Source organism: Plutella xylostella, chromosome 28 (assembly GCF_932276165.1).
Source record: "Plutella xylostella chromosome 28, ilPluXylo3.1, whole genome shotgun sequence".
Lineage (NCBI taxonomy): Eukaryota > Metazoa > Arthropoda > Insecta > Lepidoptera > Plutellidae > Plutella > Plutella xylostella.
In genome coordinates, this window is record NC_064008.1 from 1,459,093 (window position 1) to 1,473,852 (window position 14,760).

Below are 14,760 nucleotides of genomic sequence, written 5' to 3' on the forward strand. Positions count from 1 at the left end.
CATATAACATAGTGACATGCTTAGTAATTCTGGACGATGGGTCTAATTATGTTTATAAATACCTATTTAATGAGCTAAATAGTAAACTAATAGTTATGCCTGATAAGTCGTAGTTCTATTGAATAGGTTTCAAATAATATGGTCTAAAGATTATGTTATTTCTGCTAATGTACGGTCTGCTTTTAGGCAACCATTCTTCAATATCTTTACAAGAAAATAATTTTCTCCGAAAGAAAATTCTCTCTTGAAAATATTTACCGAAATAAGTGGAGCAAGTAACTCGAACATTCAAGTTGATTAGACACCTCACACGTACCAGCTATTGGGAACATTTCTACTAATTGAAACTCATTCTAGGTGATGCCGAGAACAATCCTACTAATACACTCACGTGCACTGAAAAAGTTCCATACACTAAATAACAGTTGACTTATCACTAAATAACTCCTAAACGGAAAAGGCTAGCTTAATTCAATTCAAATTCAATTCAAATCATTTATTTCAGACTCAAAGTCCATAAGATAACACAATTAATATTCACAATCAAATTTAAACACAATAAAATACATATATTATTATTATTATTATTTAATCCTTTATTGCACAAATATATAAATAAGTGTACAAAGGGTGGACTTAATGCTAAAAGCATTTTCTACCAGTCAACCCACAGGAAGTACAGGAGAAATAATGATAAAGGTGTGCAAAAAAAAGAGAAAAAAAAAGAAAGAAATTGCAATGTCACTCAATAATTATTGTACCTAACAATAAATAGAATACATAAATAGAAATAATATAATAATAAACTATAAATATATACTTGTATAAATAGAATACACAAATAGAAATAACATAATAATAAACTATAATATATACTTCTATAAATATATATGTATACCGAAGAAATAGATTAATATATACCTATTATTAATATCATTTACATTAGGTTCAAGATAGGCTGTCATACTTGCTGAGGTAGTGAGCACGAGTTAAGCGTTTAAACACGTTGCGGGAAGGGGCTTTTCTAATATTGTCAGGAAGATCGTTCCAAAGTCGTACAGCTGTGACCGCAAAGGAATCAGACATAAAGCCAGAGCGGAAGGAGGGCAAAGCTAAAAGCAAATTGTGAGAGGAGCGAAGCTGCCTGGAGTGGGTATCTGAAAGAAATTGGAACATTGACTTAAGATAGGGAGGAGTATTAGGCTCGTGGAGGACAGAGAAAAGAAGACAAAGGATACGCAAGTTCCTACGATCGCGAATGGGAAGCCATTTTAGTTTTGAGCGGTACTGAGACACGTGATCATATTTACGGAGCCCAAAAACAAAACGAATGCAGGTGTTCAGTAAGCGTTCAAGCTTACTGAGCAGTGCTTCAGTCAGGTCCAGGTAGCACACATCCGCATAGTCTATAATGGGTAGAAGGAGAGAATTAACTAAAGCGAGTTTAGTGTGCTGCGGAAGGAAATTTTTCATGCGAAGAAGGGAGTGGAGAGAGGCGTAAATTTTGCGGGACACTTTGTCCAGCTGTGGTTCCCAACTCAGGTTTTGGTCAATCATCAGGCCAAGATCAGTAACAGTTGGAGAGAAAGGTACCACTCTACCATCATATTTAACTGGCGGCACAGCAGCATAGTCCAGACCTGATAATAGCCGTGAACCCCCTACGATTATGGCTTGACATTTGCTGGGATTAACGGAGATGCCGAAGTTTCGAGACCATTGAAGTATCTGCTCGAGATCACCGTTCACCCCAGCAATGCCCGCGTCTAGCTCATCAAGCTTGACCTGGTTGTAAATTTGCAAGTCATCGGCATACAAGTGATAGGAACATTTAAGATTAGAGGTTACAAAGTTAATAAATGTTGAAAAAAGTAAGGGAGATAGAATGCCGCCTTGAGGAACACCAGCAGACAAGTCAGCCCAGTCAGATATGACCGAAGGGCCACAGCGTATTGCCTGCTGACGACCACGAAGATAAGAAGAGAACCAGCTAACAGCGGGGTCGGAGATCTTGTGACATTGAAGAACGGCAAGCAACAAGTCATGGTCGACGGCGTTGAACGCATTGCTAAAGTCCACCAGGACCAGTATTGTCACCCGCCGATCCTCCATGGCACACCTGATATCTTCAGTCACTTTCAGTAAAGCTGTGGTCGTACTATGACCCGGCCGGAAACCAGACTGGAATGGGTTTAGGAGATTGCCTTTCGTTAGGAACGTAGTCAATTGATGATGAACTACCGATTCAAGTATTTTGGACAGGAAGGGAAGAATGGAGATAGGGCGGTATTCATTGGGAGCAGAGGGGACAGGGACCTTGGGAAGTGGAAGCACGAAGGCTTTGAGCCAAAGATTTGGGAACTGACCAGAGGAGAGTGAATGATTGACAATATGTGTTATGGCAGGGAGGAGGATATCGAGGAGGGTTGCAATCATAATGCGTCCTATGTTGTCATGACCCACAGCTTTGGACTTCTGTGAAAGAATAATCTTCTTGATCTCCTCCCGTGTAGCTGGTGAAAATTTAAATGAGTCAATGTCTGGCGCGGGAATTATGGTGTTCTTAATGTTATTTAAAGATAATATCTTAATTTGAGGATCAAATGGGGGAAGCGAGGTAAAGTGAACATTAAGATGGTTAATGTCAAATGGTATTTGAGCATCAACTTTTGGAGGTTTTCCCACGCCAAGAGACCTGAGGAATTTCCAAATCCCTGCAGGTGAAGATAATTCGATTTGTTCAAAAATATATCGGCGTTTAGCGTTCCTACACAGCTTGTTACACCGATTCCTTGCAACTTTACAAGATGACCAATTTTCGTCGGTCCGATCTTTTTTGTACCGACGAAATAGCCGGTCACGATGGGCCATAGCCTTTCGGACGGAGTCGGTAATCCATGGAGTAGGACGATGCTTTAATTTTACAGGACGGACTGGAGCATGTTTGTCAAAAATCCTAATTATGTTGGAACATAGGAATGCAACCTTGTCGTCAATGTTAGGCAGGTCCTGCATATCACTCCATTGAATCAAGGAAGCATCATGTTGGAGCTTCTCCACATCCATCTTCGCAAAATTTCGTTGGAGCAAGACCACTGGTTTTGTTTTCGGGATACGTAATTTATATGAGCAGAAGATTAGGTCATGCCTAGAAAAACCAGGCGCTAGACATTGGCCATGATTGACAATAAGGGAGCTATCAGATGTAAGTATCAAGTCGATTAGAGTGTCAGCAGTGTTTGAGTGATGAGTGGCCATTAAAGGCATGACTTTGAGATTGACAGAATCGACTATGGAGAGGAATTTACGGGAGCGAGTGTCAGAAACAAGGAGATCAGTGTTAAAGTCACCCATGACTAAGTGGTGCGTGTAGTTGGACATATGGTTTTCAAGGACAGATTCTAGGGAAGAGAAGTAAACGTTGGTTGGAGGACAGTACACCACTCCAAGTAGAGCTTTGAACCCGAAATTAAGTTCCAGGAACAAGTATTCGGCAGGAGAGTTATTAGGGGGAGATTGGGCAATCACCTTGTACGGAATGTTGCTTTTCAGGTAGATGGCAACTCCGCCACCCCTAGCACCCAAACGATCATTTCTAATAAGGACGTAACCAGGCAACGAGTAGGAAGTGGAGGGCAGGGTAGGTTTGAGCCAACTTTCCGAGACAAGGATGGCATGAGAACTACCAGATGAAAATGTGTCGAGGAGCTCGCTGTAGTGTGCAGGTATGCTTTGAGCGTTTATGTGGCATACGTTAAAATTTTTAGAGAATGGCGCAAACTCCTTAGAGATAACTGCACCCAAAGTTAAATCATCATCGGCACTTAAGTATGACGATGATGAATTAGCAGAAGTAAAAGAATCATTATCATCATCACATATAGACATAGTTAGGTAATTATAAAATATAATAATATGTATATAATTATAGTTTTAATATATTTATATGCGTATATATACTAAATAAATATATATATATATATATATAGGTATAATATAGTTTAGCAATTAATAATAATATTGAGTGACGACGTTTAACGAGATAATACTCGTACTATTAATAAATTTAAATTATCTTACACCTTCCTGCTGGCTAAAAGATAGTCATAATTTTACAATATAAAAACATAAAGCAAAAATACATCAAAACAGCCAAGTTGAATTTATAGATAAACGTCTTTTACAGTTAGGTAAATGGGTAAAACCCGACTAAGATAAAAAAATAAAATAAAAATAGATAAATTTAGTTAGGTTAAGTTAATAAGATAATTGTTCTGAGGTGAACGTAAAATAACTAGAACACAGATTAGGATAATTGAAAGTGACAATACAGAGTTCAATATGTTGACGTGACATTTGACAAATGACAACTGTCACAGAACAAGTGACATTTAAAAACACAACATTGAATAACAGACGGTACCGGGCATTTAAAAACAAAAATAGAATAATGTACCTTCATAGAGAAAATAACACTACGTTTTGTACCTTCATAATCTAATAAGAAGAAAGAAAAAGTAAAAACGAACAACGATAAGGACCAACCTATCACCGCTTGTCTCTTGAGGCCGCTGAGACTGCGGTCTTGCTTCTTGTCGCCGGCGCGGTTGCTGCAGCGGTAGCGGTTCGACCCTTAGGAGTGACCTTCGGCTGGTTGGGCACCGGCTTGTCAGAGGCAGCCCTGACTGCGTCCTTGGCCTTGGTCTTCGGGATGACGGCGGGGTGCTTCTTGCACAGATCGTCCAGCGCCGCCTCGGTCACGACCTTGACCCGGCTGTCGTCAGGCAACTTTACCATGACAGCGCCGCTCCTCGTCCAGCAGCTGCTGACCCCGAAGTGCCGGCGCGCGCGCATGAAGAGGCGTCATATATATATACATGAATTTCTAAAAATAATCAATGATATTAAAATAATATTTTGACTGCAGTCCTGTGTATCATGCTACAGTGGTTTAGGTACTGGCAGTCAAACCTTTCCGCGAATGCGCTCAAGATAGTGTTGCGGCTGGCGCGCACCCGGCGCAGCAGTGACGTGCAGCGCGCGCGCATGGTCGCGGGGAAGCACTGCACGCGCGCCTCCGCGAACATGCCCGACGCGCTGCAGAAGCGCGGCAGCCCCAACAGCATCCTGAACGCATTATTGTATTGGACCCGTAGAGCGCTGTACTGTTTCTGCGTATAACTCGCCCACAGACTGCTCGTGTAGAACGAAGTACAAAATGCTCTGAAAAGAGTGATTTTGACGTCTCTTGAACAGCGTGCAAATCTGCGGGCTATCATATTCGCACGAACAGACAACGCCCTACGCTCCCTCTATGTCTACATCGTCTTTCAGGTCCGAGGTTACAACATGTCCAAGATATTTAAACTTAAACACTCTATTTAGAGGACACCCGTTAAGTTTAATGGCTGGTATGTCATGTAGATAGTTACCTCGGGCCTGAAACACCATGCATTAACTTTTTTTACATTATAAAGTAAGCCGTGTTCGAGCGCGTACTGTTCGCAGATGCCAATATGATAATGATGATAATGATGGCGTCTGCACTGTTGAAGTAGGTACATTTAACAGCGTATCAGAATGTTAACAACTAAAGTTAATATTGTGCCCAAATTTTAAAAGAAATGTCTGAAAAAAATGGGGACATTTTCATTGCCCGCGAATGTATTTTAAACGTGAAAGTTGGCTAGATGTTTGTTACTCTTTCACGGTAAAACGGCTTGACCATTTTTTACGAAATGTGAAACTTTTTGCCTTGGAATTTCTGCGGAAAACCTTTTATGACAAAGTGGAGTTCGCGGGAATTTTTTAACAACCTATTTTATTAGAATAACAGCATCACTTTGTTCATACAGATAACCTTTATTTAGCAGTTATAAAAGAAAAGGCTGTGAGTTGCAACAAACATTCATACAAAATTAAATTTATCGCTGTCCTGAAGTATACTGTCATAACAAGTGCGCAATAAACTTAATTTTGTTTAAATGTTTGGTGCAATTAAGACTTCCAGTTAGAGAGACAGCAAATATACAAGTACTACTAAGTATTTATTAAATGTATTGTATGCATTTATTAAATAAACATTTTTTCATTTTATTTTTAATTTTTATACATATTTATTTATAACATGAATACTAAAAAGGACGTTGCATGAACCAAATTAGTAGAATGAGGTGCCAGGCCCAATGGCCCGTGTATTATGAGTGGATTTGCGATATAATCGCCTCAGACAGGTGTTTCAGCTCGTTTGCTACGCTGTCTGAAAAATTTTAATAATTATATATTATATGTAGGTACATAAGAAAGTATTTTTCTTCAAGGGTAAATTCTTCTGTACCTTTCAAGGGTAAATTTTTGAAATAAACTTAAACAAGTTACGTATCTGCGATCACAATAAATTAATACATACATACATACATATAGTTATATGCATGCACTCACGACTGTAATCCCCGAAGGGGTAGTCAGAGGTGGCTCACAAGCGAGCCACCCACTTTTCGCAGCACATTTGTACTCACGTGATAGGTTGCGAACCATATCGCCGTTTTGGAATAAGTACAATGCACTTATGATACACATCTAGAATCTAGATGTGCGGTTTTCTCACGATGTTATAAATTAACCATAATTTTTTTTTATTAAATTCATACACACTATTTCGACCATAAAATAGCTGTAACACAGTTATTCCGAAAAACCTTCGTATTTAAACTGTAATTTCTCGTTATGAGTGTGTAAAGTTGGTTTGTTTCCAAAATGGTGGAAAGTTTCGAACTAACTTCGGCAATTAGCGAGATATCCACGACATTCGGTCATTCATGAGTTTTTTTTTAGGGTTCCGTAGCCAAAATGGCAAAAACGGTACCCTTATAGTTTCGTCATGTCCGTCTGTCCGTCTGTCCGTCTGTCCGTCTGTCCGTCTGTCCGTCTGTCCGTCTGTCACAGCCGATTTACTCGGAAACTATAAGTACTACAGTGATGAAATTTGATGGGAATATGTGTTGTATGAACCGCTACAAAAATATGACACTAAATAGTAAAAAAAAGAATTGGGGGTGGGGCCCCCCATACATGTAACTGAGGGATGAATTTTTTTTTTTCGATGTACATACCCGTGCGGGGTATCAATGGAAAGGTCTTTTAAAATGATATAAAGTTTTCTAAAAAACATTTTTCTTAAAGTGAACGGTTTTTGAGATATCAGCTCTCAAAGTCGTAAAAAGTATGTCCCCCCCCTCTATTTTTATAACTACGGGGTATAAAATTCTAAAAAAAATAGAGGTGATGCATGCTAATTAACTCTTTCAACGATTTTTGGTTTGATCAAAGTATCTCTTATAGTTTTTGAGATAGGTTGATTTAACTGTAATTTTGCTGCTACGGAACCCTTTGTGCGCGAGCCCGACTCGCACTTGGCCGGTTTTTATTCGTAGGCTGCTGAAATTACAGTCGTGAGCATAATAATTATAGTATGTATCTTAAATAAATATGTGGGGACATCTCACACACGGCCATCCGACCCCAAGCTAGGCAGAGCCTGTGTTATGGGTATCGGACAGCTAATATAATTATCTACACAAAAACATAGATAGATACATATTAAGTATAAATATCAACACCCAAAACCCGAGTACAAATAACAAATAATAAGAGAATATGTATTTGTCTTTAAAACAAATATCTGCCCCAGCCGGGAATCGAACCCGGGACCTTCGGCTCAGCAATCAGTGTCACTAACCACTACACCAGTCGGCCGTCTATACTATGTATGTAGGTACTTATATGTATATACGTAGTTAGTCATGTTGGTGTAACGCATAAGCTCTCTTCTCTAATTCCTGAAGCACTCTGAGGAAGTCCTAGCAAGTAAGTGCCAAATCATTCTTTGGAAATAAGGATTTTAAATACATTAAGTGTATTGAACTCATTCAAAAACGGCAATACGCCTCGCAACCTATCACGTGAGTAAATTTACAACGAAAAGTGGGTGTATCTGTTGCGAGTCACCTCGGTCTATTAATAATTATCTAATCACGTATTATCTCATTCTACTGATGGTTGTACCTACTGATTTTGTACTCTATGAGTACACTGTTACTATAAATGCTCCTAAACTCTAAGAAAATGCGAGAAGACGAAGGAGCCCGCTTCTTTAAACCCCCGGGGCTAAATGGTGTAAATCTAAAAAGTTTCAAATGCTCAAGTTTCAGTGAGGTTGTAAAACGAAATGTTTTGACGTTGTAGAGGTCACACCAGCTTGCGTAAAACTAAGTTTGTAAGCACTGCTGTGCTAACCACGACTCTACCTTGTTATATTAAGCTCCAATTTCTCCATAGTCGGTTAGAGCATAACCAGGGAGTAGTGGCTGACTTTTGACTCATCTGTCATGAATTTTATAATATGGAGATGACGTATAATTTATAAATCAATCCCTGTCGGTTAGATAACCGATAATGGAGAAATTGGCACTTAGCTCCAATTTACCCATAGTCGGTTAGATTGTAACCAGGGAAAGGTTGATCAATTATTCGTCATCTCCATATTAAATTCTTAACAGATGTGACAAAAGTCAAGCAAAAATCCCTGGTTATGCACTTCGGAGAATTTGGCACAATGTCTGTTTTTATTTCTTTTTATGTTACTAAATTGACAGATTCTGAACGGTTCATCAACATTGTCCCGCAAATAGAACCATATGTCACTTAATCGCGGGACAATCGACTTTTGAGGAACCGTTTAGAATCTGTCAATTTAGTATCTGAGATTAAAAGCAGACTTTAGTTCTTATTCTTTCTAGTTTGTCAAGATAGAGTAACCCCGGCGTGGAGCTAAGAAACAACGGTTATTCTCAACGTTTTTAGTACATTTACAGTTTTTGTTTTGATGTGCTTTTATAGTGCGAGTGTATTTCAGTAGTGGAGCTATATTTTGTAGGAGCTTTTTCATGAGAAACCGTTTTTTCGCATGCTCTTAGGTTTTAACGTAGGAATCTCGGGATAACATATTATAGGTAACTAGCTGTTCCCGCGAGCTTCGCTTCGCCTTACAAAGTTTTCCCGTGGGAATTGCGGGATAAAAAGTAGCCTATGTTCTTTCTCAGGGTCTAATCCATATGTATACCAAATTTCATTCAAATCTGTTCAGTAGTTTTGGTGTAAAGAGTACCTAACAGACAGACAGACATACACAGTTTTTTTCGCATTTATAATATTAGTTAGGATTAGGATTAGGATAGTGAAATAACTTGTCAGTAGTTTTTGAGCATAAGTTTATACTCATAATTCATACTATAATACTCGTATATACGTACTTATCAACAATACTTTATGAATAATAGTATTAGTATCAAGTATTTTAACAATTCTAGATTCTTCTTCTAGACGACCGAATGGCGTAGTGGTTAGTGACCCTGACTACTGAGCCGAAGGTCCCGGGTTCGATTCCCGGCTGGGGCAGATATTTGTTTAAACACAGATATTTGTTCTCGGATCTTGGATGTGCCCGTAAAATGGCAATAGGCCCGCCCCCTATTACATTGGGACTAACATAACACTGGCGAAAAGTGGGTGCAGCAATGCACCTCTGCCTACCCCGCAAGGGAGTACATTAGTACAAGGTGTGAGTGTTTATATTTTATATTTATTTATATATTGGCTTGTTCACTCACAAAATCTTACCCTGTTTAAGTGGAATATATCACATTGGAGCTTAATGTTGAAGATTTTATCGCATGAAGTTTTCGCTTTATGATATTCTGCATACTGTACGAAATACAAAGAGCTGTGAACTTAAACTATTTATTTTTATAGGTTACTAGCTGTTCCCGCGCGCTTCGCTTCGCCTTAAAAAGTTTTCCCGTGGGAATTTCGGGATAAAAAGTAGCCTATGTTTTTTCCCAGGGTCTAGACCGTATGTATACCAAATTTTATTCAAATCCGTTCAGTAGTTTTGGCGTGAAAGAGTAACAGACAGACAGACAGACAGACAGACAGACAGACACAGTTACTTTCGCATTTATAATATTAGTTAGGATATAGTTAGTTTACGTTGCCCTAATAAGTTTGGTGTTGACACTTATTTCAGTCGCATGCTATCTAGGTACATATAGTTAAGTATACTTAAATTTAACTTAAATTCACAGCTCAACAGACAAACCAAACAAGCGACATAATTCAAAAGCTCGATTAAAAGCGAAGACTTCCTTTATAAAGTACTCGTTCCTTCAATGATCACGATCACACTAAGCTTTTAAGCTCTACTTCTAACCGATCCCGTGGGAAATATCTGTAAAGCTGCTTAGAGCTTTCGTTCACCTATGTTTAAGGCGATGAATCAATTTCCAATGTTAGTGAGAAAGAGTGTATAAATTTAAATTACTATTTGGTTTAATACTGTAAACAGTTCAATTAATATAAGATGTATTGAAAAACACGAGTGTGTAGTGAAGTGAAATTTAATTTATTATTTTTCTTAGCGTGAACCTGACTAACACTATAGAGGGTGGCCACTGACAGGCGTCTATTAAGTTCTCTGAAGACGGCTGACATTGGCCCTACCCTTCAAATGCTTGTTGCCATTATAATTGTAAGTATGACTGTGTGAAACAAAGAAAAAAAAAACATGAAATGCACAACTGGGGGTTTTTAGTCGGTTAAAGGCCGACACTACCTGGGTCCCCTTCCCAGACTTTAGTCCGTGCCTTTTTGAGAGATCAATATATTGTGAGAGTTTGGTTGTTTTTTATCTTCATCTTTTAACTACTCACTAGTCAATGTGGAAGCTCATTATATTATATATATATTATAATATATATAATATATATATACATTATATTCTACGACTAGTCAATGTGGAAGCTCATTATATTATATATATATTATAATATATATAATATATATATACATTATATTGACTAGTGAGTAGTTAAAAGATGAAGATAAAAAACAACCAAACTCTCACAATATATTGATCTCTCAAAAAGGCACGGACTAAAGTCTGTGGAGCATTGAGTATGAATGGTCTGGAGACGAAATAGGCAGACGTTCCCCTCTGGCGGGGTGGTAGGCCAGAAAGGCCCACCGATTTATAAAAACTAGTTGCAGTCTCAATTTTCACTAGACTCAATCTAGTTGGCAAAGCGTTCGTTTCATAGAAAATGATTTGTTTACATACTAAAATGACAGCTTCAATTCATAGAATATCCGGATTCCGGATTTGATCACAGATTTGGTCATAGTTTATTGTTATTAGCTGTTTCCTAGCAACCAATGTCAAAAAAATGCAATAGTGATGTACCGGTATGTAGATATGTATTAATCGGCAAAAAAGGTCATAGTTGGGAAGCGTCCGTAGTCGAATTGGCTTCAGTAATCGTAACTTATCACTGAGGTTAAGCAACAACTGACACGGTCAGCCATTGGTAGGTACAACATGAGTTACCGATTTCAAATGTTTCTTTTCTGGACGCTTCCGTGCTTCGGACGGGACGTTAAGCCGTGGGTCCCGGTTGCTGCTTCGGCAGCAGTCGTTAAGCCAAGTCAGAGGCCGCCCGAAGGGGCGGCTTGAAAGCATCTGACCGTCGGTTTGCCCACTTACTCGACAACTTCAGTGCATTGTACTCATTCAAAAACGGCGATACGACTCGCGACCTATCACGTGTGTATAAATGTACAGCGAAAAGCGGGTGACTTCAAATTTAACTATAGCTAATTAAATTGAAATTAGTATTTCTAACCCATGTTCTCGAATTCATCGATAACACTTATCGATAATTGTTACATCCATTGGCAAGAAAAATGAAGACACTGTGTTCATTATTAAATGTCACTTCACGTAACCCTTATTGCTGGGAATTAAAACTCATAATGATATGTCCCATGAGACATAATCATGGTAAACGGTAAAATTTCCCCCCGCAAAAATTGGCAGACTTTTTTGTATCAAGAAAGATCGCTATGACGCTTCCCGAGGGTACACCCGAGTCCGCGTTGTTCTATGCTGTGGAGTGATAATAAAATCTTTAAAAAAAAAAACACTAGAGGGTCTAGGGTTTGTAACCATGGTGGAAGCACTAGCCATACAGAATAGTTTCAGTCGCTGGGATTTGAGATCTATCCTATATTCTCTATGGGTTTTGGGTAGGAACAATATTCAATAAAAATAATAATTTAAAAAATGCAGTCCCGGCTAATAAAAACTTTCTTATAAATAAGTGTTTTGCGATACCATATTTTTTGACACATTTAGTGCCAATTTCACCATTCTCTGTTAACTTTTGACACATCTGTCATGAATTTTATATGGAGATGACGTTTAATTTATAAATCAATCCCTGTCGGTTAGATAACCGAGAATGGTGAAATTGGCACTTAGGCATACAAAGCATAGGACGAAGGAGAGAAACCTAGGTCATACTTTAATGTCGAAGTAATATTTTATAAAATAATAAAAATGAACCACCTTGTTGATACCAAACCAATACCGTTTTACTCACAACCTGTATATTGCTACCCGCCAGTCCAGTTGTGAGTGAAAGACGGTACCTAATAGGTGATTATAAAATAATACAGGAAGTGAATAAAAAAGCCAGGTAGCACAACGAAGAGGTCGATTAAATTGAATAGCACCCAAAAAACTTACACCCACAAATTAATCGATTTATATGCATCGTTAAAACTATTCGATTGACGAACGGCATCGATTCAGACACCTGCCACCGGTCAATTAGACATCGATTATTTATTGAGTATTCGATTTGGAATCAGGTTGCTTGGGCACTGATGGGGTTTGCGGTAGAAATGCCACATTTTGTGGGAAGTATCAGTGTATTTGTGTATTTGTCTGTAGTAGTGTAGCTCCCAAACGGCTTAACTGATTTTATTTTTTCGTTTTATAAGTGCGACGACCGAATGGCGTAGTGGTTAGTGACCTGACTACTGAGCCGATGGTCCCGGGTTCGATTCCCGGCTGGGGCAGATATTTGTTTAAACACAGATATTTGTTCTCGGGTCTTGGATTTGCCCGTAAAATTTCAATAGGCCCGCCCCCTATTACATTGGGACTAACATAACACTCTGGCGAAAAGTGGGTGCAGCAATGCACCTCTGCCTACCCCGCAAGGGAGTACTGTAGTACAAGGCGTGAGTGCGTGTGTTAAGTGCTATAAGTCGAGGGTTTTTAACGTTGGTTAGGTTATTCTCTAAAGCACTGGAGTTAAAATATATATACGGCGTACCTTAGGCAGTCAGCGACTGACTAGCCAATACTGTCACCACGGTGACAAAACATAGTCCAGCTCTAGTGTTTGTCACATAATATAAAGATAAAAGATAAAATACTCTTTATTGCACACAAATAGAAACAGAGTTACAAACAAGAAAAGAAAATAAATAGCACAATCGGCGGCCATATTACTAAAAGTAATCTCTTCCAGACAACCAAATTGATAGGAAATAGAAATGTTAATAATATGTTAATGAACTAAACCCAAATAAATAAATTTGATCACATGGTGAACAAAAGTATATTGTATTATAATTGTATGAATATTAAATATAAACTTTGAAGATCAAGGATATCAGATAATAATTACCTCATTTGAAACCAAAACCTTGATCACTTTCACACAAAGATGTTAGATTATAATATTATTATTAAATAGTTACGGAGGTAAAATGCTTGTTAATTTAATATACAACGATTATTATCGGTATCTGCCCATTTTACGGGCTTTCTATCGATTTTGAGATAATATTCAAGTTATTATTGTGTTATCAAATTAATGGTGCTTTAGTAACTTATAATGTAGTGTTTTAAAAGCATTCTCATGTTTTATAGTATTTATGATTATGTTTACTTTTACTATGTTATTTAAGGGTTTCGTATTCAGTTGGAAAATTCTATGTGCCATGATTTTATTATTACTTTAAGTTTCTACCAAGCAGATACGTACCATTCTATATTGTCGAATAAAATAAAAAATGCTTAGGCCTTGTTTTACAATGTCTGGTTAGTGGCTACCTGTGAGATAAAATACATGCTGTCACTCTCTGTTATAATTTTTTTGACAATGACAGCTTGTATTTTGTCCCACAAGTAGCCACTAACCAGACATTTTGAAACAAGCCCTTAGTATAATAAATTCTTTTTTCCCTTTATAGAACGTATCATACAATGAAATGAGTAGAATTAAGAATCCTTCCAGTGATCGGATTATAGACTTACTAGCTGTACCCGCGCGCTTCGCTTCGCCTTAAAAAGTTTTCCCGTGGGAATTCCGGGATAAAAAGTAGCCTATGTTCTTTCCCAGGGTCTAAACCGTATGTATACCAAATTTCATTCAAATCCGTTCAGTATTTTTGGCGTGAAAGAGTAACAGACAGACAGACAGACAGACAGACAGACAGACAGACACAGTTACTTTCGCATTTATAATATTAGTTAGGATTAGGATTGTGTAAGTGAACTTAATCCTATAAAAAGGACATCAAACGCTTTTTTCACGGCAACATACATTCACAGAAATGATGGTTTCTTTGCGAATATTATTGTAATCAAGCGTTATTAGGTTTTACATTGTTGGCTATATATTATATCATCCTTTCAGTTTATGATCTTTTAAAACACAGGTAGTTTAAAATAAAAATAGTTTTGCAATAGGTATTAAATTTTTATTATTAAATTCTGATTTTCGTCTTATACTCTCATAACTTTCTGCGCTGCCCATACTTTATGTAATACCAGTAATTATCTGAATTGTT

At 37.9% G+C, this 14,760-nt stretch overlaps 1 protein-coding gene across 1 annotated transcript in view; it reads left to right on the plus strand.

The window, feature by feature from the left end:
• LOC105389347 (ADAMTS-like protein 3) overlaps positions 1–14,760 on the plus strand; it is a 335,955-nt gene that overhangs the window by 33,918 nt on the left and 287,277 nt on the right. The gene's annotated exons all lie outside the window — the stretch shown is intronic.